Raw genomic sequence first — 27,975 nt, 5'->3', positions numbered from 1 at the left:
CGATGCAAAATATCAAAAGGATTGTGCCTCATGTTGAATAACCACTTTTTAAAGCCCCACAGTGACCAAAATTGCAATTTTTACAGACTTTTCCTCCTACTCAGAAGCTTCTATTTCGATCAATTTCTGGCAGAAAAATGACTCTGACCAATGACAGTGACCAAAATTGCCATTTTAACAGACTTTTCCTCCTTCTCAGAAGCTTCTATTTCAACCAATTTCAACATTTATTTTAGTTCCAAAAGCGATAATTCATTTAATAGTCGTTTATAGTCAAAAGAGAAAACAATAAAAAATGACCATTTCTGACCATCTGGAGAAAGTTTGACAGATCCAGGTTCATCGTTTTTCATCAAAACATCTTTTTTTTCAAATGTTGAAAAAATTATCCAAAATTTCAAAAGGATTGTGCCTTATGTTGAATAACCACTTTTTAAAGCCACACAGTGACCAAAATTGCCATTTTAACAGACTTTTCCTCTTACTCAGAAGCTTCTATTTCGACCAATTTCTGGAAGAAAAATGAGTCTCAACACACTTATTTTAGTTCCAAAAGCGATAATTCACATTTAATAGTCGTTTATAGTCAAAAGAGAAAACAATAAAAAATGACCATTTCTGACTATGTTGAGAAAGTTCGACAGGTCTGTGGTCATCGTTTTTCATCAAAAAAATTATTTTTTCAAATGGTGAAAAAATGATTCAAAATGTCAAATGGATTGTGCCTCATGTTGAATAACCACTTTTTAAAGTCACACAGTGACCAAAATTGCCATTTTAACAGACTTTTCCTCCTTCTCAGAAGCTTCTGAACCAATTTCTGGCAGAAAAATGACTCTAAACACACTTATTTTAGTTCCAAAAGCGATAATTCACATTTAATAGTCGTTTATAGTCAAAAGAGAAAACAATAAAAAATGACCATTTCTGACTATGTGGAGAAAGTTCGACAGGTCCGGATTCATCGTTTTCATCAAAAAAACTTATTTTTTCAAATGTTGAAAAAATGATGCAAAATATCAAAAGGATTGTGCCTCATGTTGAATAACCACTTTTTAAAGCCCCACAGTGACCAAAATTGCAATTTTTACAGACTTCTCCTCCTACTCAGAAGCTTTAATTTCGATCAATTTCTGGCAGAAAAATGACTCTAAACACTCTTATTTTAGTTCCAAAAGTGATAATTCATATTTAATAGTCATTTACAGTCAAAAGAGAAAACATTAAAATATGACCATTTCTGACCATCTGGAGAAAGTTTGACAGGTGTTCATCGTTTTTCATCAAAACATTTTTTTTTTCGAATGTTGAAAAAATGAATCAAAATGTCAAATGGATTGTGCCTCATTTTGAATAACCACTTTTTGAAGCCACACAGTGACCAAAATTGCCATTTTAACAGACTTTTCCTCCTACTCAGAAGCTTCTATTTCGACCAATTTCTGTCAGAAAAATGACTCTAAACACCTTCATTTTAGTTCCAAACATGATAATTCACATTTAATAGTCATTTACAGTCAAAAAAGAAAACAATAAATAATGACCATTTCTGACTATGTGGAGAAAGTTCGACAGGTCTGAGGTCATCATTTTTCATCAAAAAAATATTTTTTCAAAAGGTGAAAAAATGAGTCAAAAATGTCAAATGGATTGTGCCTCATGTTGAATAACCACTTTTTAAAGTCACACAGTGACCAAAATTGCCATTTTAACAGACTTTTCCTCCTTCTCAGAAGCTTCTATTTCGACCAATTTCTGGCAGAAAAATGACTCTAAACACACTTATTTTAGTTCCAAAAGCGATAATTTACATTTTATAGTAGTTTATAGTCAAAAGAGAAAACAATAAAAAATGAACATTTCTGACTATGTGGAGAAAGTTTGACAGGTCCGGGATCATCGTTTTCATCAAAAAAACTTATTTTTTCAAATGTTGAAAAAATGATGCAAAATATCAAAAGGATTGTGCCTCATGTTGAATAACCACTTTTTAAAGCCCCACAGTGACCAAAATTGCAATTTTTACAGACTTTTCCTCCTACTCAGAAGCTTTAATTTCGATCAATTTCTGGCAGAAAAATGACTCTAAACACTCTTATTTTAGTTCCAAAAGTGATGATTCATATTTAATAGTTATTTACAGTCAAAAGAGAAAACATTAAAATATGACCATTTCTGACCATCTGGAGAAAGTTTGACAGATCCAGGTTCATCGTTTTTCATCAAAACATCTTTTTTTTCAAATGTTGAAAAAATGATTCAAAATTTCAAAAGGATTGTGCCTTATGTTGAATAACCACTTTTTAAAGCCACACAGTGACCAAAATTGCCATTTTAACAGACTTTTCCTCTTACTCAGAAGCTTCTATTTCGACCAATTTCTGGAAGAAAAATGAGTCTCAACACACTTATTTTAGTTCCAAAAGCGATAATTCACATTTAATAGTCGTTTATAGTCAAAAGAGAAAACAATAAAAAATGACCATTTCTGACTATGTGGAGAAAGTTCGACAGGTCTGTGGTCATCGTTTTTCATAAAAAAAAAATTTTTTTCAAATGGTGAAAAAATGATTCAAAATGTCAAATGGATTGTGCCTCATGTTGAATAACCACTTTTTAAAGTCACACAGTGACCAAAATTGCCATTTTAACAGACTTTTCCTCCTTCTCAGAAGCTTTAATTTCGATCAATTTCTGGCAGAAAAATGACTCTAAACACTCTTATTTTAGTTCCAAAAGTGATAATTCATATTTAATAGTCATTTACAGTCAAAAGAGAAAACATTAAAATATGACCATTTCTGACCATCTGGAGAAAGTTTGACAGGTGTTCATCGTTTTTCATCAAAACATTTTTTTTTTCGAATGTTGAAAAAATGAATCAAAATGTCAAATGGATTGTGCCTCATTTTGAATAACCACTTTTTGAAGCCACACAGTGACCAAAATTGCCATTTTAACAGACTTTTCCTTCTACTCAGAAGCTTCTATTTCGACCAATTTCTGTCAGAAAAATGACTCTAAACACCTTCATTTTAGTTCCAAACATGATAATTCACATTTAATAGTCATTTACAGTCAAAAAAGAAAACAATAAAAAATGACTATTTCTGACTATGTGGAGAAAGTTCGACAGGTCTGAGGTCATCATTTTTCATCAAAAAAAATATTTTTTCAAATGGTGAAAAAATGATTCAAAATGTCAAATGGATTGTGCCTCATGTTGAATAACCACTTTTTAAAGTCACACAGTGACCAAAATTGCCATTTTAACAGAATTTTCCTCCTTCTCAGAAGCTTCTCTTTCGACCAATTTCTGGCAGAAAAATGCCTCTAAACACACTTATTTTAGTTCCAAAAGCGATAATTCACATTTAATAGTCGTTTATAGTCAAAAGAGAAAACAATAAAAAATGACCATTTCTGACTATGTGGAGAAAGTTCGACAGGTCCGGATTCATCGTTTTCATCAAAAAAACTTATTTTTTCAAATGTTGAAAAACTGATGCAAAATATCAAAAGGATTGTGCCTCATGTTGAATAACCACTTTTTAAAGCCCCACAGTGACCAAAATTGCAATTTTTACAGACTTTTCCTCCTACTCAGAAGCTTTAATTTCGATCAATTTCTGGCAGAAAATGACTCTAAACACTCTTATTTTAGTTCCAAAAGTGATAATTCATATTTAATAGTCATTTACAGTCAAAAGAGAAAACATTAAAATATGACCATTTCTGACCATCTGGAGAAAGTTTGACAGGTCCAGGTTCATCGTTTTTCATCAAAACATCTTTTTTTCGAATGTTGAAAAAATGAATCAAAATGTCAAATGGATTGTGCCTCATTTTGAATAACCACTTTTTGAAGCCACACAGTGACCAAAATTGCCATTTTAACAGACTTTTCCTCCTACTCAGAAGCTTCTATTTCGACCAATTTCTGTCAGAAAAATGACTCTAAACACCTTCATTTTAGTTCCAAACATGATAATTCACATTTAATAGTAGTTTATAGTCAAAAGAGAAAACAATAAAAAATGAACATTTTTGACTATGTGGAGAAAGTTCGACAGGTCCGGGATCATCGTTTTCATCAAAAAAACTTATTTTTTCAAATGTTGAAAAAATGATGCAAAATATCAAAAGGATTGTGCCTCATGTTGAATAACCACTTTTTAAAGCCCCACAGTGACCAAAATTGCCATTTTAACAGACTTTTCCTCCTTCTCAGAAGCTTCTATTTCGACCAATTTCTGGCAGAAAATGACTCTAAACACTCTTATTTTAGTTCCAAAAGTGATAATTCATATTTAATAGTCATTTACAGTCAAAAGAGAAAACATTAAAATATGACCATTTCTGACCATCTGGAGAAAGTTTGACAGATCCAGGTTCATCGTTTTTCATCAAAACATCTTTTTTTTCAAATGTTGAAAAAATGATTCAAAATGTCAAATGGTTTGTGCCTCATTTTGAATAACCACTTTTTGAAGCCACACAGTGACCAAAATTGCCATTTTAACAGACTTTTCCTCCTACTCAGAAGCTTCTATTTCGACCAATTTCTGTCAGAAAAATGACTCTAAACACCTTCATTTTAGTTCCAAACATGATAATTCACATTTAATAGTCATTTACAGTCAAAAAAGAAAACAATAAAAAATGACTATTTCTGACTATGTGGAGAAAGTTCGACAGGTCTGAGGTCATCATTTTTCATCAAAAAAAATATTTTTTCAAATGTTGAAAAAATTATTCAAAATGTCAAATGGATTGTGCCTCATGTTGAATAACCACTTTTTGAAGTCACAGAGTGACCAAAATTGCCATTTTAACAGACTTTTCCTCCTTCTCAGAAGCTTCTATTTCGACCAATTTCTGGCAGAAAAATGACTCTAAACACACTTATTTTAGTTCCAAAAGCGATAATTCACATTTAATAGTAGTTTATAGTCAAAAGAGAAAACAATAAAAAATGAACATTTCTGACTATGTGGAGAAAGTTCGACAGGTCTGAGGTCATCATTTTTCATCAAAAAAAATATTTTTTCAAATGGTGAAAAAATGATTCAAAATGTCAAATGGATTGTGCCTCATGTTGAATAACCACTTTTTAAAGTCACACAGTGACCAAAATTGCCATTTTAACAGACTTTTCCTCCTTCTCAGAAGCTTCTATTTCGACCAATTTCTGGCAGAAAAATGACTCTAAACACACTTATTTTAGTTCCAAAAGCGATAATTCACATTTAATAATAGTTTATAGTCAAAAGAGAAAACAATAAAAAATGAACATTTCTGACTATGTGGAGAAAGTTCGACAGGTCCGGGATCATCGTTTTCATCAAAAAAACTTATTTTTTCAAATGTTGAAAAACTGATGCAAAATATCAAAAGGATTGTGCCTCATGTTGAATAACCACTTTTTAAAGCCCCACAGTGACCAACATTGCAATTTTTACAGACTTTTCCTCCTACTCAGAAGCTTTAATTTCGATCAATTTCTGGCAGAAAAATGACTCTAAACACTCTTATTTTAGTTCCAAAAGTGATAATTCATATTTAATAGTCATTTACAGTCAAAAGAGAAAACATTAAAATATGACCATTTCTGACCATCTGGAGAAAGTTTGACAGGTCCAGGTTCATCGTTTTTCATCAAAACATTTTTTTTTCGAATGTTGAAAAAATGAATCAAAATGTCAAATGTATTGTGCCTCATTTTGAATAACCACTTTTTGAAGCCACACAGTGACCAAAATTGCCATTTTAACAGACTTTTCCTCCTACTCAGAAGCTTCTATTTCGACCAATTTCTGTCAGAAAAATGACTCTAAACACCTTCATTTTAGTTCCAAACATGATAATTCACATTTAATAGTCATTTACAGTCAAAAAAGAAAACAATAAAAAATGACCATTTCTGACTATGTGGAGAAAGTTCGACAGGTCTGAGGTCATCATTTTTCATCAAAATAATATTTTTTCAAATGGTGAAAAAATGATTCACAATGTCAAATGGATTGTGCCTCATGTTGAATAACCACTTTTTAAAGTCACACAGTGACCAAAATTGCCATTTTAACAGACTTTTCCTCCTTCTCAGAAGCTTCTATTTCGACCAATTTCTGGCAGAAAAATGACTCTAAACACACTTATTTTAGTTCCAAAAGCGATAATTTACATTTTATAGTAGTTTATAGTCAAAAGAGAAAACAATAAAAAATGAACATTTCTGACTATGTGGAGAAAGTTTGACAGGTCCGGGATCATCGTTTTTATCCAAAAAACTTATTTTTTCAAATGATGCAAAATATCAAAAGGATTGTGCCTCATGTTGAATAACCACTTTTTAAAGCCCTACAGTGACCAAAATTGCAAATTTTACAGACTTTTCCTCCTACTCAGAGCTTCAATTTCGATCAATTTCTGGCAGAAAAATGACTCTAAACACCTTCATTTTAGTTCCAAACATGATAATTCACATTTAATAGTATTTACAGTCAAAAAAGAAAACAATAAAAAATAACCATTTCTGACTATGTGGAGAAAGTTCGACAGGTCTGAGGTCATCGTTTTTCATCAAAACATTTTTTTTTCGAATGTTGAAAAAATGAATCAAAATGTCAAATGGATTGTGCCTCATTTTGAATAACCACTTTTTGAAGCCACACAGTGACCAAAATTGCCATTTTAACAGACTTTTCCTCCTACTCAGAAGCTTCTATTTCGACCAATTTCTGTCAGAAAAATGACTCTAAACACCTTCATTTTAGTTCCAAACATGATAATTCACATTTAATAGTATTTACAGTCAAAAAAGAAAACAATAAAAAATAACCATTTCTGACTATGTGGAGAAAGTTCGACAGGTCTGAGGTCATCATTTTTCATCAAAAAAAATATTTTTTCAAATGGTGAAAAAATGATTCAAAATGTCAAATGGATTGTGCCTCATGTTGAATAACCACTTTTTAAAGTCACACAGTGACCAAAATTGCCATTTTAACAGACTTTTCCTCCTTCTCAGAAGCTTCAAATGTTGAAAAACTGATGCAAAATATCAAAAGGATTGTGCCTCATGTTGAATAACCACTTTTTAAAGCCCCACAGTGACCAAAATTGCAATTTTTACAGACATTTCCTCCTACTCAGAAGCTTTAATTTCGATCAATTTCTGGCAGAAAAATGACTCTAAACACTCTTATTTTAGTTCCAAAAGCGATAATTCACATTTAATAGTAGTTTATAGTCAAAAGAGAAAACAATAAAAAATGAACATTTCTGACTATGTGGAGAAAGTTCGACAGGTCCAGGATCATCGTTTTCATCAAAAAAACTTATTTTTTCAAATGTTGAAAAAATGATGCAAAATATCAAAAGGATTGTGCCTCATGTTGAATAACCACTTGTTAAAGCCCCAAAGTGACCAAAAATTGCAATTTTTACAGACTTTTTCTCCTACTCTGAAGCTTCTATTTTGATGAATTTCTGGCAGAAAAATGACTCTAAACACTCTTATTTTAGTTCCAAAAGTGATAATTCATATTTAATAGTCATTTACAGTCAAAAAAGAAAAGAATAAAAAATGACCATTTCTGACTTTATGGAGAAAGTTCGACAGGTCTGTGGCCATCGTTTTTCATCAAAAAAATTATTTTTTCAAATGTTGAAAAAACAATGCAAAATATCAAAAGGATTGTGCCTCATGTTGAATAACCACTTTTTAAAGCCCCACAGTGACCAAAATTGCAATTTTTACAGACTTTTCCTCCTACTCAGAAGCTTTAATTTCGATCAATTTCTGGCAGAAAAATGACTCTAAACACTCTTATTTTAGTTCCAAAAGTGATGATTCATATTTAATAGTTATTTACAGTCAAAAGAGAAAACATTAAAATATGACCATTTCTGACCATCTGGAGAAAGTTTGACAGATCCAGGTTCATCGTTTTTCATCAAAACATGTTTTTTTTCAAATGTTGAAAAAATGATTCAAAATTTCAAAAGGATTGTGCCTTATGTTGAATAACCACTTTTTAAAGCCACACAGTGACCAAAATTGCCATTTTAACAGACTTTTTCTCTTACTCAGAAGCATCTATTTCGACCAATTTCTGGAAGAAAAATGAGTCTCAACACCTTCATTTTAGTTCCAAACATGATAATTCACATTAAATAGTCATTTACAGTCAAAATAGAAAACAATAAAAAATGACCATTTCTGACTATGTGGAGAAAGTTCGACAGGTCTGTGGTCATCGTTTTTCATCAAAAAAATTATTTTTTCAAATGGTGAAAAAATGATTCAAAATGTCAAATGGATTGTGCCTCATGTTGAATAACCACTTTTTGAAGTCACAGAGTGACCAAAATTGCCATTTTAACAGACTTTTCCTCCTTCTCAGAAGCTTCTATTTCGACCAATTTCTGGCAGAAAAATGACTCTAAACACACTTATTTTAGTTCCAAAAGCGATAATTCACATTTAATAGTAGTTTATAGTCAAAAGAGAAAACAATAAAAAATGAACATTTCTGACTATGTGGAGAAAGTTCGACAGGTCTGAGGTCATCATTTTTCATCAAAAAAAATATTTTTTCAAATGGTGAAAAAATGATTCAAAATGTCAAATGGATTGTGCCTCATGTTGAATAACCACTTTTTAAAGTCACACAGTGACCAAAATTGCCATTTTAACAGACTTTTCCTCCTTCTCAGAAGCTTCTATTTCGACCAATTTCTGGCAGAAAAATGACTCTAAACACACTTATTTTAGTTCCAAAAGCGATAATTCACATTTAATAATAGTTTATAGTCAAAAGAGAAAACAATAAAAAATGAAAATTTCTGACTATGTGGAGAAAGTTCGACAGGTCCGGGATCATCGTTTTCATCAAAAAAACTTATTTTTTCAAATGTTGAAAAACTGATGCAAAATATCAAAAGGATTGTGCCTCATGTTGAATAACCACTTTTTAAAGCCCCACAGTGACCAAAATTGCAATTTTTACAGACTTTTCCTCCTACTCAGAAGCTTTAATTTCGATCAATTTCTGGCAGAAAAATGACTCTAAACACTCTTATTTTAGTTCCAAAAGTGATAATTCATATTTAATAGTCATTTACAGTCAAAAGAGAAAACATTAAAATATGACCATTTCTGACCATCTGGAGAAAGTTTGACAGGTCCAGGTTCATCGTTTTTCATCAAAACATTTTTTTTTCGAATGTTGAAAAAATGAATCAAAATGTCAAATGTATTGTGCCTCATTTTGAATAACCACTTTTTGAAGCCACACAGTGACCAAAATTGCCATTTTAACAGACTTTTCCTCCTACTCAGAAGCTTCTATTTCGACCAATTTCTGTCAGAAAAATGACTCTAAACACCTTCATTTTAGTTCCAAACATGATAATTCACATTTAATAGTCATTTACAGTCAAAAAAGAAAACAATAAAAAATGACCATTTCTGACTATGTGGAGAAAGTTCGACAGGTCTGAGGTCATCATTTTTCATCAAAAAAATATGTTTTCAAATGGTGAAAAAATGATTCACAATGTCAAATGGATTGTGCCTCATGTTGAATAACCACTTTTTAAAGTCACACAGTGACCAAAATTGCCATTTTAACAGACTTTTCCTCCTTCTCAGAAGCTTCTATTTCGACCAATTTCTGGCAGAAAAATGACTCTAAACACACTTATTTTAGTTCCAAAAGCGATAATTTACATTTTATAGTAGTTTATAGTCAAAAGAGAAAACAATAAAAAATGAACATTTCTGACTATGTGGAGAAAGTTTGACAGGTCCGGGATCATCGTTTTTATCCAAAAAACTTATTTTTTCAAATGTTGAAAAAATGATGCAAAATATCAAAAGGATTGTGCCTCATGTAGAATAACCACTTTTTAAAGCCCCACAGTGACCAAAATTGCAATTTTTACAGACTTTTCCTCCTACTCAGAGCTTCAATTTCGATCAATTTCTGGCAGAAAAATGACTCTAATTACTCTTATTTTAGTTCCAAAAGTGATAATTCATATTTAATAGTCATTTACAGTCAAAAGAGAAAACCTTAAAATATGACCATTTCTGACCATCTGGAGAAAGTTTGACAGGTCCGGGTTCATCGTTTTTCATCAAAACATGTTTTTTTTTCGAATGTTGAAAAAATGAATCAAAATGTCAAATGGATTGTGCCTCATTTTGAATAACCACTTTTTGAAGCCACACAGTGACCAAAATTGCCATTTTAACAGACTTTTCCTCCTACTCAGAAGCTTCTATTTCGACCAATTTCTGTCAGAAAAATGACTCTAAACACCTTCATTTTAGTTCCAAACATGATAATTCACATTTAATAGTATTGACAGTCAAAAAAGAAAACAATAAAAAATAACCATTTCTGACTATGTGGAGAAAGTTCGACAGGTCTGAGGTCATCATTTTTCATCAAAAAAAATATTTTTTCAAATGGTGAAAAAATGATTCAAAATGTCAAATGGATTGTGCCTCATGTTGAATAACCACTTTTTAAAGTCACACAGTGACCAAAATTGCCATTTTAACAGACTTTTCCTCCTTCTCAGAAGCTTTAATTTCGACCAATTTCTGGCAGAAAAATGACTCTAAACACACTTATTTTAGTTCCAAAAGCGATAATTTACACTTTATAGTAGTTTATAGTCAAAAGAGAAAACAATAAAAAATGAACATTTCTGACTATGTGGAGAAAGTTTGACAGGTCCGGGATCATCGTTTTCATCAAAAAAACTTATTTTTTCAAATGTTGAAAAAATGATGCAAAATATCAAAAGGATTGTGCCTCATGTTGAATAACCACTTTTTAAAGCCCCACAGTGACCAAAATTGCAATTTTTACAGACTTTTCCTCCTACTCAGAAGCTTTAATTTCGATCAATTTCTGGCAGAAAAATGACTCTAAACACTCTTATTTTAGTTCCAAAAGTGATGATTCATATTTAATAGTTATTTACAGTCAAAAGAGAAAACATTAAAATATGACCATTTCTGACCATCTGGAGAAAGTTTGACAGATCCAGGTTCATCGTTTTTCATCAAAACATCTTTTTTTTCAAATGTTGAAAAAATTATTCAAAATTTCAAAAGGATTGTGCCTTATGTTGAATAACCACTTTTTAAAGCCACACAGTGACCAAAATTGCCATTTTAACAGACTTTTCCTCTTACTCAGAAGCTTCTATTTCGACCAATTTCTGGAAGAAAAATGAGTCTCAACACCTTCATTTTAGTTCCAAACATGATAATTCACATTAGTCATTTACAGTCAAAAAAGAAAACAATAAAAAATGACCATTTCTGACTATGTGGAGAAAGTTCGACAGGTCTGTGGTCATCGTTTTTCATCAAAAAAATTATTTTTTCAAATGGTGAAAAAATGATTCAAAATGTCAAATGGATTGTGCCTCATGTTGAATAACCACTTTTTAAAGTCACACAGTGACCAAAATTGCCATTTTAACAGACTTTTCCTCCTTCTCAGAAGCTTCTATTTCGACCAATTTCTGGCAGAAAAATAACTCTAAACACACTTATTTTAGTTCCAAAAGCGATAATTTACATTTTATAGTAGTTTATAGTCAAAAGAGAAAACAATAAAAAATGAACATTTCTGACTATGTGGAGAAAGTTCGACAGGTCCGGGATCATCATTTTCATCAAAAAAACGTATTTTTTCAAATGTTGAAAAACTGATGCAAAATATCAAAAGGATTGTGCCTCATGTTGAATAACCACTTTTTAAAGCCCCACAGTGACCAAAATTGCAATTTTTACAGACTTTTCCTCCTACTCAGAAGCTTTAATTTCGATCAATTTCAGGCAGAAAAATGACTCTAAACACTCTTATTTTAGTTCCAAAAGTGATGATTCATATTTAATAGTTATTTACAGTCAAAAGAGAAAACATTAAAATATGACCATTTCTGACCATCTGGAGAAAGTTTGACAGATCCAGGTTCATCGTTTTTCATCAAAACATCTTTTTTTTCAAATGTTGAAAAAATGATTCAAAATGTCAAATGGTTTGTGCCTCATTTTGAATAACCACTTTTTGAAGCCACACAGTGACCAAAATTGCCATTTTAACAGACTTTTCCTCCTACTCAGAAGCTTCTATTTCGACCAATTTCTGTCAGAAAAATGACTCTAAACACCTTCATTTTAGTTCCAAACATGATAATTCACATTTAATAGTCATTTACAGTCAAAAAAGAAAACAATAAAAAATGACTATTTCTGACTATGTGGAGAAAGTTCGACAGGTCTGAGGTCATCATTTTTCATCAAAAAAAATATTTTTTCAAATGTTGAAAAAATGATTCAAAATGTCAAATGGATTGTGCCTCATGTTGAATAACCACTTTTTGAAGTCACACAGTGACCAAAATTGCCATTTTAACAGACTTTTCCTCCTTCTCAGAAGCTTCTATTTCGACCAATTTCTGGCAGAAAAATGACTCTAAACACACTTATTTTAGTTCCAAAAGCGATAATTCACATTTAATAGTAGTTTATAGTCAAAAGAGAAAACAATAAAAAATGAACATTTCTGACTATGTGGAGAAAGTTCGACAGGTCTGAGGTCATCATTTTTCATCAAAAAAATATTTTTTCAAATGGTGAAAAAATTATTCAAAATGTCAAATGGATTGTGCCTCATGTTGAATAACCACTTTTTAAAGTCACACAGTGACCAAAATTGCCATTTTAACAGACTTTTCCTCCTTCTCAGAAGCTTTAATTTCGACCAATTTCTGGCAGAAAAATGACTCTAAACACACTCATTTTAGTTCCAAAAGCGATAATTTACATTTTATAGTAGTTTATAGTCAAAAGAGAAAACAATAAAAAATGAACATTTCTGACTATGTGGAGAAAGTTTGACAGGTCCGGGATCATCGTTTTCATCAAAAAAACTTATTTTTTCAAATGTTGAAAAAATGATGCAAAATATCAAAAGGATTGTGCCTCATGTTGAATAACCACTTTTTAAAGCCCCACAGTGACCAAAATTGCAATTTTTACAGACTTTTCCTCCTACTCAGAAGCTTTAATTTCGATCAATTTCTGGCAGAAAAATGACTCTAAACACTCTTATTTTAGTTCCAAAAGTGATGATTCATATTTAATAGTTATTTACAGTCAAAAGAGAAAACATTAAAATATGACCATTTCTGACCATCTGGAGAAAGTTTGACAGATCCAGGTTCATCGTTTTTCATCAAAACATCTTTTTTTCAAATGTTGAAAAAATGATTCAAAATTTCAAAAGGATTGTGCCTTATGTTGAATAATCACTTTTTAAAGCCACACAGTGACCAAAATTGCCATTTTAACAGACTTTTCCTCTTACTCAGAAGCTTCTATTTCGACCAATTTCTGGAAGAAAAATGAGTCTCAACACCTTCATTTTAGTTCCAAACATAATAATTCACATTAAATAGTCATTTACAGTCAAAAAAGAAAACAATAAAAAATGACCATTTCTGACTATGTGGAGAAAGTTCGACAGGTCTGTGGTCATCGTTTTTCATCAAAACATTTCTTTTTTCGAATGTTGAAAAAATGAATCAAAATGTCAAATGGATTGTGCCTCATTTTGAATAACCACTTTTTGAAGCCACACAGTGACCAAAATTGCCATTTTAACAGACTTTTCCTCCTACTCAGAAGCTTCTATTTCGACCAATTTCTGTCAGAAAAATGACTGTAAACACCTTCATTTTAGTTCCAAACATGATAATTCACATTTACTAGTCATTTACAGTCAAAAAAGAAAACAATAAAAAATGACTATTTCTGACTATGTGGAGAAAGTTCGACAGGTCTGAGGTCATCATTTTTCATCAAAAAAAATATTTTTTCAAATGGTGAAAAAATGATTCAAAATGTCAAATGGATTGTGCCTCATGTTGAATAACCACTTTTTAAAGTCACACAGTGACCAAAATTGCCATTTTAACAGACTTTTCCTCCTTCTCAGAAGCTTCTATTTCGACCAATTTCTGGCAGAAAAATGACTCTAAACACACTTATTTTAGTTCCAAAAGCGATAATTCACATTTAATAATAGTTTATAGTCAAAAGAGAAAACAATAAAAAATGAACATTTCTGACTATGTGGAGAAAGTTCGACAGGTCCGGGATCATCGTTTTCACCAAAAAAACTTATTTTTTCAAATGTTGAAAAACTGATGCAAAATATCAAAAGGATTGTGCCTCATGTTGAATAACCACTTTTTAAAGCCCCACAGTGACCAAAATTGCAATTTTTACAGACTTTTCCTCCTACTTAGAAGCTTTAATTTCGATCAATTTCTGGCAGAAAAATGACTCTAAACACTCTTATTTTAGTTCCAAAAGTGATAATTCATATTTAATAGTCATTTACAGTCAAAGGAGAAAACATTAAAAAATGACCATTTCTGACCATCTGGAGAAAGTTTGACAGGTCCAGGTTCATAGTTTTTCATCAAAACATTTTTTTTTCGAATGTTGAAAAAATGAATCAAAACACCTTCATTTTAGTTCCAAACATGATAATTCACATTTAATAGTCATTTACAGTCAAAAAAGAAAACAATAAAAAATGACCATTTCTGACTATGTGGAGAAAGTTCGACAGGTCTGAGGTCATCATTTTGCATCAAAAAAATTATTTTTTCAAATGGTGAAAAAATTATTCAAAATGTCAAATGGATTGTGCCTCATGTTGAATAACCACTTTTTAAAGTCACACAGTGACCAAAATTGCCATTTTAACAGACTTTTCCTCCTTCTCAGAAGCTTCTATTTCGACCAATTTCTGGCAGAAAAATGACTCTAAACACACTTATTTTAGTTCCAAAAGCGATAATTCACATTTAATAGTAGTTTATAGTCAAAAGAGAAAACAATAAAAAATGAACATTTCTGACTATGTGGAGAAAGTTCGACAGGTCCGGGATCATAATTTTCATCAAAAAAACGTATTTTTTCAAATGTTGAAAAACTGATGCAAAATATCAAAAGGATTGTGCCTCATGTTGAATAACCACTTTTTAAAGCCCCACAGTGACCAAAATTGCAATTTTTACAGACTTTTCCTCCTACTCAGAAGCTTTAATTTCGATCAATTTCTGGCAGAAAAATGACTCTAAACACTATTATTTTAGTTATAAAAGTGATAATTCATATTTAATAGTCATTTACAGTCAAAAGAGAAAACATTAAAATATGACCATTTCTGACCATCTGGAGAAAGTTTGACAGGTCCAGGTTCATCGTTTTTCATCAAAACAATTTTTTTTCGAATGTTGAAAAAATGAATCAAAATGTCAAATGGATTGTGCCTCATTTTGAATAACCACTTTTTGAAGCCACACAGTGACCAAAATTGCCATTTTAACAGACTTTTCCTCCTACTCAGAAGCTTCTATTTCGACCAATTTCTGTCAGAAAAATGACTCTAAACACCTTCATTTTAGTTCCAAACATGATAATTCACATTTAATAGTATTTACAGTCAAAAAAGAAAACAATAACAAATAACCATTTCTGACTATGTGGAGAAAGTTCGACAGGTCTGAGGTCATCATTTTTCATCAAAAAAAATATTTTTTCAAATGGTGAAAAAATGATTCAAAATGTCAAATGGATTGTGCCTCATGTTGAATAACCACTTTTTAAAGTCACACAGTGACCAAAATTGCCATTTTAACAAACTTTTCCTCCTTCTCAGAAGCTTCTATTTCGACCAATTTCTGGCAGAAAAATAACTTTAAAAACACTTATTTTAGTTCCAAAAGCGATAATTCACATTTAATAGTAGTTTATAGTCAAAAGAGAAAACAATAAAAAATGAACATTTCTGACTACGTGGAGAAAGTTCGACAGGTCCGGGATCATCGTTTTCATCAAAAAAACTTATTTTTTCAAATGTTGAAAAAATGATGCAAAATATCAAAAGGATTGTGCCTCATGTTGAATAACCACTTTTTAAAGCCCCACAGTGACCAAAATTGCAATTTTTACAGACTTTTCCTCCTACGCAGACCAATTTCTGGCAGAAAAATGACTCTAAACACACTTATTTTAGTTCCAAAAGCGATAATTCACATTTAATAGTCGTTTATAGTCAAAAGAGAAAACAATAAAAAATGACCATTTCTGACTATGTGGAGAAAGTTCGACAGGTCCGGATTCATCGTTTTCATCAAAAAAACTTATTTTTTCAAATGCTGAAAAAATGATGCAAAATATCAAAAGGATTGTGCCTCATGTTGAATAACCACTTTTTAAAGCCCCACAGTGACCAAAATTGCAATTTTTACAGACTTTTCCTCCTACTCAGAGCTTCAATTTCGATCAATTTCTGGCAGAAAAATGACTCTAATTACTCTTATTTTAGTTCCAAAAGTGATAATTCATATTTAATAGTCATTTACAGTCAAAAGAGAAAACATTAAAATATGACCATTTCTGACCATCTGGAGAAAGTTTGACAGGTCCTGTGGTACTTTAAATTCTGGACTCATGTAATAAACTTTGTCATAGCATGACGATTTTTATATCAAAAGACCGAGAATAGCCAGTACACTATGTACAAGCATTTTCGTTATGTTCCAGTAACAATTTCACCTCGAAATTGTCATTTTCGTTTTGAACCCTTGGCATCCATTTTGTGTACAGCAGCCATGTTGTATGTTGCCCTTTACATATGCTATAACACACAGCTAAATTCGATTCTAAAAGGCCACGTACACCTTGTTTGACTTTTTCCTGACCTGGACCAGGTGAAACCATTGCCCCAGGCCGAACCTGTTTGGTCAGTTACTCTCCCAGTGGCCGAGCAAGATAGCATCTAGGCCCAACATGCCATAAACCTTTTCATCGAGCATGCACCCTGCCTATCTCACTTCCATCTGTCCCTGTTCCTGCCTCCATGAGCTATTTACGCCATGGGCTGTGACCTTACTGTTTTGGGGTTATCCGGCCTTGTCAGCTAAAGAATGTATTCATTATGTGGACATTGTTTATGGCCTGGACTTATCTTGAAAGTGGGTTTTGCATCTGTGTGCACGTTCTGGGAATGTATTTCAAATATGTGCCTAAGGCATAAAAAACTGTATAAAAGGACTGTGCGGAGTCCATGAAGGCAGGCTATCTCATTCAGTCGCTTTCAGTCAAAAGAGAAAACCTTAAAATATGACCATTTCTGACCATCTGGAGAAAGTTTGACAGGTCCGGGTTCATCGTTTTTCATCAAAACATTTTTTTTTTTCGAATGTTGAAAAAATGAATCAAAATGTCAATTGGATTGTGCCTCATTTTGAATAACCACTTTTTGAAGCCACACAGTGACCAAAATTGCCATTTTAACAGACTTTTCCTCCTACTCAGAAGCTTCTATTTCGACCAATTTCTGTCAGAAAAATGACTCTAAACACCTTCATTTTAGTTCCAAACATGATAATTCACATTTAATAGTCATTTACAGTCAAAAAAGAAAACAATAAAAAATGACTATTTCTGACTATGTGGAGAAAGTTCGACAGGTCTGAGGTCATCATTTTTCATCAAAAAAAATATTTTTTCAAATGGTGAAAAAATTATTCAAAATGTCAAATGGATTGTGCCTCATGTTGAATAACCACTTTTTAAAGTCACACAGTGACCAAAATTGCCATTTTAACAGACTTTTCCTCCTTCTCAGAAGCTTCTATTTCGACCAATTTCTGGCAGAAAAATGACTCTAAACACACTTATTTTAGTTCCAAAAGCGATAATTCACATTTAATAGTCGTTTATAGTCAAAAGAGAAAACAATAAAAAATGACCATTTCTGACTATGTGGAGAAAGTTCGACAGGTCTGTGGCCATCGTTTTTCATCAAAAAAATTATTTTTTCAAATGTTGAAAAAACGATGCAAAATATCAAAAGGATTGTGCCTCATGTTGAATAACCACTTTTTAAAGCCCCACAGTGACCAAAATTGCCATTTTTACAGACTTTTCCTCCTACTCAGAAGCTTCTATTTCGATAAATTTCTGGCAGAAAAATGACTCTAAACACCTTCATTTTAGTTCCAAACATGATAATTCACATTTAATAGTCATTTACAGTCAAAAAAGAAAACAATAAAAAATGACTATTTCTGACTATGTGGACAAAGTTCGACAGGTCTGAGGTCATCATTTTGCATCAAAAAAAATATTTTTTCAAATGGTGAAAAAATTATTCAAAATGTCAAATGGATTGTGCCTCATGTTGAATAACCACTTTTTAAAGTCACACAGTGACCAAAATTGCCATTTTAACAGACTTTTCCTCCTTCTCAGAAGCTTCTATTTCGACCAATTCCTGTCAGAAAAATGACTCTAAACACCTTCATTTTAGTTCCAAACATGATAATTCACATTTAATAGTATTTACAGTCAAAAAAGAAAACACTAAAAAATAACCATTTCTGACTATGTGGAGAAAGTTCGACAGGTCTGAGGTCATCATTTTTCATCAAAAAAAATATTTTTTCAAATGGTGAAAAAATGATTCAAAATGTCAAATGGATTGTGCCTCATGTTGAATAACCACTTTTTAAAGTCACACAGTGACCAAAATTGCCATTTTAACAGACTTTTCCTCCTTCTCAGAAGCTTCTATTTCGACCAATTTCTTTCAGAAAAATGACTCTAAACACCTTCATTTTAGTTCCAAAAGCGATAATTCACATTTAATAGTAGTTTATAGTCAAAAGAGAAAACAATAAAAAATGAACATTTCTGACTATGTGGAGAAAGTTCGACAGGTCCGGGATCATCGTTTTCATCAAAAAAACTTATTTTTTCAAATGTTGAAAAAATGATGCAAAATATCAAAAGGATTGTGCCTCATGTTGAATAACCACTTTTTAAAGCCCCACAGTGACCAAAATTGCAATTTTTACAGACTTTTCCTCCTACTCAGAAGCTTTAATTTCGATCAATTTCTGGCAGAAAAATGACTCTAAACACTTTTATTTTAGTTCCAAAAGTGATAATTCATATTTAATAGTCATTTACAGTCAAAAGAGAAAACATTAAAATATGACCATTTCTGACCATCTGGAGAAAGCTTGACAGGTCCAGGTTCATCGTTTTTCATCAAAACATTTTTTTTTTCAAATGTTTAAAAAATGATTCAAAATTTCAAAAGGATTGTGCCTTATGTTGAATAACCACTTTTCAAAGCCACACAGTGACCAAAATTGCCATTTTAACAGACTTTTCCTCCTTCTCAGAAGCTTCTATTTCGACCAATTTCTGGCAGAAAAATGACTCTAAACACACTTATTTTAGTTCCAAAAGCGATAATTCACATTTAATAGTAGTTTATAGTCAAAAGAGAAAACAATTAAAAATGAACATTTCTTACTATGTGGAGAAAGTTCGACAGGTCCAGGATCATCGTTTTCATCAAAAAAACTTATTTTTTCAAATGTTGAAAAAATGATGCAAAATATCAAAAGGATTGTGCCTCATGTTGAATAACCACTTGTTAAAGCCCCAAAGTGACCAAAAATTGCAATTTTTACAGACTTTTCCTCCTACTCTGAAGCTTCTATTATGATGAATTTCTGGCAGAAAAATGACTCTAAACACTCTTATTTTAGTTCCAAAAGTGATAATTCATATTTAATAGTCATTTACAGTCAAAAAAGAAAAGAATAAAAAATGACCATTTTTGACTATGTGGAGAAAGTTCGACAGGTCTGCGGCCATCGTTTTTCATCAAAAAAATTATTTTTTCAAATGTTGTAAAAACGATGCAAGATATCAAAAGGATTGTGCCTCATGTTGAATAACCACTTTTTAAAGCCCCACAGTGACCAAAATTGCCATTTTTACAGACTTTTCCTCCTACTCAGAAGCTTCTATTTCGATCAATTTCTGGCAGAAAAATTACTCTGAACACTCTTATTTTAGTTCCAAAAGTGATAATTCATATTCAATAGTTATTTACAGTCAAAAGAGAAAACATTAAAATATGACCATTTCTGACCATCTGGAGAAAGTTTGACAGGTCCAGGTTCATCGTTTTTCATCAAAACATTTTTTTTTCAAATGTTGAAAAAATGATTCAAAATTTCAAAAGGATTGTGCCTTATGTTGAATAACCACTTTTTAAAGCCACACAGTGACCAAAATTGCCATTTTAACAGACTTTTCCTCCTACTCAGAAGCTTCTATTTCGACCAATTTCTGGAAGAAAAATGAGTCTCAACACCTTCATTTTAGTTCCAAACATGATATTCACATTTAATAGTCATTTACAGTCAAAAAAGAAAACAATAAAAAATGACCATTTCTGACTATGTGGAGAAAGTTCGACAGGTCTGTGGTCATCGTTTTCATCAAAAAAATTATTTTTTCAAATGGTGAAAAAATGATTCAAAATGTCAAATGGATTGTGCCTCATGTTGAATAACCACTTTTTAAAGTCACACAGTGACCAAAATTGCCATTTTAACAGACTTTAGCTTCTATTTTGAGGAATTTCTGGCAGAAAAATTACTCTAAACACTCTTATTTTAGTTCCAAAAGCGATAATTCACATTTAATAGTCGTTTATAGTCAAAAGAGAAAACAATAAAAAATGACCACTTCTGACTATGTGGAGAAAGTTCGACAGGTCCGGATTCATCGTTTTCATCAAAAAAACTTATTTTTTCAAATGTTGAAAAAATGATGCAAAATATCAAAAGGATTGTGCCTCATGTTGAATAACCACTTTTTAAAGCCCCACAGTGACCAAAATTGCAATTTTTACAGACTTTTCCTCCTACTCAGAGCTTCAATTTAGATCAATTTCTGGCAGAAAAATGACTCTAATTACTCTTATTTTAGTTCCAAAAGTGATAATTCATATTTAATAGTCATAGGAGTGGCAGCTTCCTCCCACTCCGCTTGGCGCCATTCTGTGTGCAGATTGCTTGCACTGTTTTTACTGAGTTAATAGCTCCGTGAGCGAGAAATATCGTATTTTACTGTGTTAAAATTGAATTTAAATCGTATTTTTAAAGAGTGTCAGGATCTGTAAGAGCGCAGGAATTGTTTATTTTAGTTGCACTCTGTGAAACAAATCCGCACTCCCACACGCATTCAGGGACCAATCAGGGACCAGCTCCTCTGTAGCCAGACCTGTGCCTGCTCGCCCAGCCCGACCCTTCAGCCAATCACGGGGGCGGAAGGCGGGGCAGAGCCAGGAGCACCCAGGGAGGCGAGCGGTTAGCGCTCCAGCTCTCCCCTACTCGAGGGCTATAAAGCAACTCGTCGGCCTAAACGCGCAGTGTTTACGCGCAGTGTGGCGCCTACTCCTGCGCCTAAGACGAGCCGAAGACCAGCCCGTCTGCGCCCGTCCGCGACAGGACGGGGCTAGGGGCAGGGGGCCATGGCAGATTGCACCTTCCCAGCAGAGAATGGCCATTGTACCACGCTGTCATATTCTCGCCATACTCTATTGGAAATAGGCAGGTATGTTACCACACTGTGTCCCCACCGGACTTCTTCCAGTGTGGGGGGACCTTTCTCTTGTTTAGTATGTCATATGAAATTTACCAGCACTGCCACAATCACTCCTCCTCATCTAAAGTGTGCCAGGGCAGTTCTGAGCACCAATCCACCAACATTGGCTATTAATGCCCCTAATGATCCGCCCCTAACGTGCAAGAATCTTTTGTGCAATGTCCGGTCCCTTGTTTCTCATGCTACACAGGTCTGGGATCTCATAACAACAGAGAGACCTCATCTATGTTTCTTAACTGAGACCTGGCTTAAGCCTCACACAGTTCCTGCCATAACGTTGGGAGTACCGGCAGGGTACAAAATAGTAAGGCTGGACCGTCCCATTAAAACGGGAGGAGGGCTAGCTATTGTTTTTAAACAAGAGATGGAGATTATAGTCATTGAAACTGTGTGTACCCCAGAAATGGAGCTCATGATTTTTTCCATTAACCCTACTTCTAGGGAAACCAGGAAGGGTGCACTTCTGTACCGGCCTCCTGGCCCGTGTGGGTCCTTTTCCATTAAATTAATGGAAATCCTGGCACCTCACATGCAAGCCAATTCTGATTTTATCCTGGTGGGGGATTTTAACATCCACAGTGAGATTACCACGTGCATTGAGGCACAGACTGTGCTAACAGACATGTCCACACTTGGACTCAATAAAAAGAATCAGGGGCCTACCCATTCTGCAGGCCATACTTTAGATTTAGTGCTCTGTAACTCAAGAGCTATTGATTGCCTGACTTCCAATCAAGTTGATTGGACGGACCACTCTGTTATAATGTTTTTTACTCGTTCCAACTACAAAGCCAAAGCCATCCATAGGACTATGGCTGAGATCAGGAGACCCTGGAACAAACTAACCCCAGAAGGCTTCAGGGATAAATACTCCGAACCAAAATGGGAAACATGCGGAGATAATGTCACCTCAGTTTTGAGTGCATTTAACGAAGCCACGTTAACTACCATTAACCAGGTGGTCCCGCCTAGAACCTATAAACCCCGACCTGCCCCAAAACAAGAAGTCTGGTTCACGGGGGATCTCAGACAATTAAAAATAAATATGAGAAAGTTAGAGAAAAAATGGAGAGTCACACATCTGGCAGAGGATAAGGAAAGCTTTAGGAGGTCGTTTAAATGCTACCACAAAGCAATCCGAGCTGCTAGGAAACAACACATAGCAGTTCAATTGACAGAGGCTGGTACTAACGTAAAAACTCTGTATCAAATTTTACAGACATTTACCAAGCCCACTGCCTGTGATACTGATGGGATCGAATCTCAAGAGCTCTGTGAGAATATCTCCCAGTTCTTTGTTAGGAAAATTGAAGCTATCTACACTAAGATACTAACATCTAATTCCATCCCTAATAATCCAGTAAAAATTGACCATCAAGTCCAGCCTTATACTATAACTGCATGTAATGAGGCTAAGAAGCTTGCCGCTTTCCCCCCCATCTCTATGGAAGAGCTGACTGTTCTTGTCGCTCGAACAAAAAGTGGGTGCCCCACAGACATCATCCCGGCACGTATTATGCCACTTCTGTTGGATGATTTGGGGGCTGGAATGCGACATGTAGTCAATCTGTCCCTGTGTTCAGGGGAAGTCCCTTTAGATTGGAAACAGGCCCTTGTGAGACCCTTGCGGAAAAACAACTCGATCCCCTGATCCGATTTGACAAACCTGAGACCGATCTCTCTTCTCCCTTTTATGGGGAAGCTCGCTGAGAGATACGTAAATCAGCATTTGTCAAAGTTCATTGAACATGCAGGTGGGCTTGATCCCTCTCAGTCGGGCTTTAGGCCCAGGCACAGTACTGAGACCGCCTTGCTGTCCGTCGCTGACAATCTTCAGATGCTACAGGACAAGGGCTATTCCATTGTCCTTGTACTCTTAGATTTGTCAGCGGCGTTTGACACTGTGTCACACGACATCATGACCTCCAGACTAGTTGACATCGGTCTGGAAGGCAAGGCTCTGGCCTGGCTAAGGAGTTTCTTCATCAAACGCACCCAAAGAGTCATTCTGGGACCATACCAATCTGAGGTGGTGGCGATCTCGAAGGGGGTGCCACAGGGCTCTTGTTTGAGCCCGACGTTATTTAACATCTACGTGGCACCCCTAGCTAACATCATGAGATCCCATGGGTTCATTCCAGTATCATACGCGGATGATACCCAACTCCTCTTCCCTTTTAAAACTATGACTCCTGAAGTGCGTGACTCCTTTGCCCAGGGGATGAAGGAGGTGGCATGCTGGATGGCAGCTAACTTCCTTCAGTGCAACGTCTCCAAGACCGAGGTTATGCTCTTCGGAGAAGCCAAACGCCTGTGGACTCCGGACTGGTGGCCTCAAGATCTTGGCCCCGTCCCTGAGCCCAAAATGGTGGTAAAAGACCTTGGAGTGAAATTGGATCATGAGCTTGCCCTAACACAACAAACAAATCAAGTGGTAAGCTCATGTTTTCATGTCATTGGGCTTCTCAGGAGAGTATTCCCTCTGTTGCCGGATACAACCAGGAGAACGTTGGTCCAGTCACTGGTGCTAAGCAGGCTGGATTACTGCAATGGGTTGATGCTAGCTGCCAACGAGGGGATTTTTGCCAGATTGCAGGTGGTGCAAAATACTGCTGCGCGACTGGTTTTAAATGCCCCGCCTCGTACTCCCTCAAAACCGTTGCTGACCAAACTCCATTGGCTTCCAGTGAAGCAGAGGGTGATGTTTAAGATCTGTTGTATCATCCACAAATGCCTCACTGGAAAAGGTCCTAGTTACCTTACGGAAAAATTCACCCCTTATGTTCCATCTAGATCTCTAAGATCAGGAGATCAGGAATTGTTATGTGTTCCCAGGGCCTTTAAGGCAAGAAAGGGTGGAAGGGCTTTATCAGTAGCTGGCCCCAAGTTGTGGAACCAACTCCCAAAGGATATTAGAATATGCAGGGAACATTTCCCTTTTAGGAAAAAACTTAAAACCTTCCTATTTAATTTTTAGCTGGCCTTAGTGCTTACTCAATAAATCAGGACTAGTTTGCTGTCTTCAGATGCTGCCTAAGGCGCGGAGATACTCCTTCGGGAGTCGATTCCCAGCGCCATACAAACATGCAAATAAAAATAAATAAATAAAAAATTTACAGTCAAAAGAGAAAACCTTAAAATATGACCATTTCTGACCATCTGGAGAAAGTTTGACAGGTCCGGGTTCATCGTTTTTCATCAAAACATTTTTTTTTTCGAATGTTGAAAAAATGAATCAAAATGTCAAATGGATTGTGCCTCATTTTGAATAACCACTTTTTGAAGCCACACAGTGACCAAAATTGCCATTTTAACAGACTTTTCCTCCTACTCAGAAGCTTCTATTTCGACCAATTTCTGTCAGAAAAATGACTCTAAACACCTTCATTTTAGTTCCAAACATGATAATTCACATTTAATAGTCATTTACAGTCAAAAAAGAAAACAATAAAAAATGACTATTTCTGACTATGTGGAGAAAGTTCGACAGGTCTGAGGTCATCATTTTTCATCAAAAAAAATATTTTTTCAAATGGTGAAAAAATGATTCAAAATGTCAAATGGATTGTGCCTCATGTTGAATAACCACTTTTTAAAGTCACACAGTGACCAAAATTGCCATTTTAACAGACTTTTCCTCCTTCTCAGAAGCTTCTATTTCGACCAATTTCTGGCAGAAAAATGACTCTAAACACACTTATTTTAGTTCCAAAAGCGATAATTCACATTTCATAGTAGTTTATAGTCAAAAGAGAAAACAATAAAAAATGAACATTTCTGACTATGTGGAGAAAGTTCGACAGGTCCGGGATCATCGTTTTCATCAAAAAAACTTAGGGGTATATTATCAAGGGGTTTATCTCCGCTTTTTTGGCTTTAAAAGCCAAGAAAGCGGAGATAAAATTATCTCCCTATTACCAAGCTGTCGCTAACACCAGTTAGTGACAGCTAATAGGAGATAGCGACCATCTTGGGCCCCGCTTTGCATGTCAGTGATATTTATCACTAATGACATGCAAAGTGGGCGTGCCAAGATGTTAGCGACTGGAAACAGTCGCTAACATCGCTATCTCCTATTACCAACTTTTGGAGATATTCGCGCTAAGCGCGAATATCTCCAAAAGCTAACACCTGCCCTGAGCAGTTCTTCACCATGTTATCCAATGGGAGGTGGATAACATGGCTAAGAGCATTTGCTCGATAATGCATGAATATCGCTGACTTTTCAGCGATATTCATGCATTGCGGCCGTTTTTTATCGCATTTGCAATAAACCTTGCTAATAGCAAGGTTTATATGCGATAAAAATCGCCGATGTGCGGCGATAATTTTTGTCTCTAAACAAGTTAGAGACAAAAATTATCGCTAGTTGTTGGTAATATACCCCTAATTTTTTCAAATGTTGAAAAACTGATGCAAAATATCAAAAGAATGGTGCCTCATGTTGAATAACCACTTTTTAAAGCCCCACAGTGACCAAAATTGCAATTTTTACAGACTTTTCCTCCTGCTCAGAGCTTCAATTTCGATCAATTTCTGGCAGAAAAATGACTCTAATTACTCTTATTTTAGTTCCAAAAGTGATAATTCACATTTAATAGTCATTTACAGTCAAAAGAGAAAACATTAAAATATGACCATTTCTGACCATCTGGAGAAAGTTTGACAGGTCCGGGTTCATCGTTTTTCATCAAAACATTTTTTTTTTCGAATGTTGATAAAATGAATCAAAATGTCAAATGGATTGTGCCTCATTTTGAATAACCACTTTTTGAAGCCACACAGTGACCAAAATTGCCATTTTAACAGACTTTTCCTCCTACTCAGAAGCTTCTATTTCGACCAATTTCTGTCAGAAAAATGACTCTAAACACCTTCATTTTAGTTCCAAACATGATAATTCACATTTAATAGTCATTTACAGTCAAAAAAGAAAACAATAAAAAATGACTATTTCTGACTATGTGGAGAAAGTTCGACAGGTCTGAGGTCATCATTTTGCATCAAAAAAAATATTTTTTCAAATGGTGAAAAAATTATTCAAAATGTCAAATGGATTGTGCCTCATGTTGAATAACCACTTTTTAAAGTCACACAGTGACCAAAATTGCCATTTTAACAGACTTTTCCTCCTTCTCAGAAGCTTCTATTTCGACCAATTCCTGTCAGAAAAATGACTCTAAACACCTTCATTTTAGTTCCAAACATGATAATTCACATTTAATAGTATTTACAGTCAAAAAAGAAAACAATAAAAAATAACCATTTCTGACTATGTGGAGAAAGTTCGACAGGTCTGAGGTCATCATTTTTCATCAAAAAAAATATTTTTTCAAATGGTGAAAAAATGATTCAAAATGTCAAATGGATTGTGCCTCATGTTGAATAACCACTTTTTAAAGTCACACAGTGACCAAAATTGCCATTTTAACAGACTTTTCCTCCTTCTCAGAAGCTTCTATTTCGACCAATTTCTGGCAGAAAAATGACTCTAAACACACTTATTTTAGTTCCAAAAGCGATAATTCACATTTAATAATAGTTTATAGTCAAAAGAGAAAACAATAAAAAATGAACATTTCTGACTATGTGGAGAAAGTTCGACAGGTCCGGGATCATCGTTTTCATCAAAAAAACTTATTTTTTCAAATGTTGAAAAACTGATGCAAAATATCAAAAGGATTGTGCCTCATGTTGAATAACCACTTTTTAAAGCCCCACAGTGACCAACATTGCAATTTTTACAGACTTTTCCTCCTACTCAGAAGCTTTAATTTCGATCAATTTCTGGCCGAAAAATGACTCTAAACACTCTTATTTTAGTTCCAAAAGTGATAATTCATATTTAATAGTCATTTACAGTCAAAAGAGAAAACATTAAAATATGACCATTTCTGACCATCTGGAGAAAGTTTGACAGGTCCAGGTTCATCGTTTTTCATCAAAACATTTTTTTTTCGAATGTTGAAAAAATGAATCAAAATGTCAAATGTATTGTGCCTCATTTTGAATAACCACTTTTTGAAGCCACACAGTGACCAAAATTGCCATTTTAACAGACTTTTCCTCCTACTCAGAAGCTTCTATTTCGACCAATTTCTGTCAGAAAAATGACTCTAAACACCTTCATTTTAGTTCCAAACATGATAATTCACATTTAATAGTCATTTACAGTCAAAAAAGAAAACAATAAAAAATGACCATTTCTGACTATGTGGAGAAAGTTCGACAGGTCTGAGGTCATCATTTTTCATCAAAATAATATTTTTTCAAATGGTGAAAAAATGATTCACAATGTCAAATGGATTGTGCCTCATGTTGAATAACCACTTTTTAAAGTCACACAGTGACCAAAATTGCCATTTTAACAGACTTTTCCTCCT

This window comes from Lissotriton helveticus, chromosome 9 (assembly GCF_964261635.1).
Source record: "Lissotriton helveticus chromosome 9, aLisHel1.1, whole genome shotgun sequence".
Lineage (NCBI taxonomy): Eukaryota > Metazoa > Chordata > Amphibia > Caudata > Salamandridae > Lissotriton > Lissotriton helveticus.
This window is presented reverse-complemented; position numbering follows the sequence as displayed.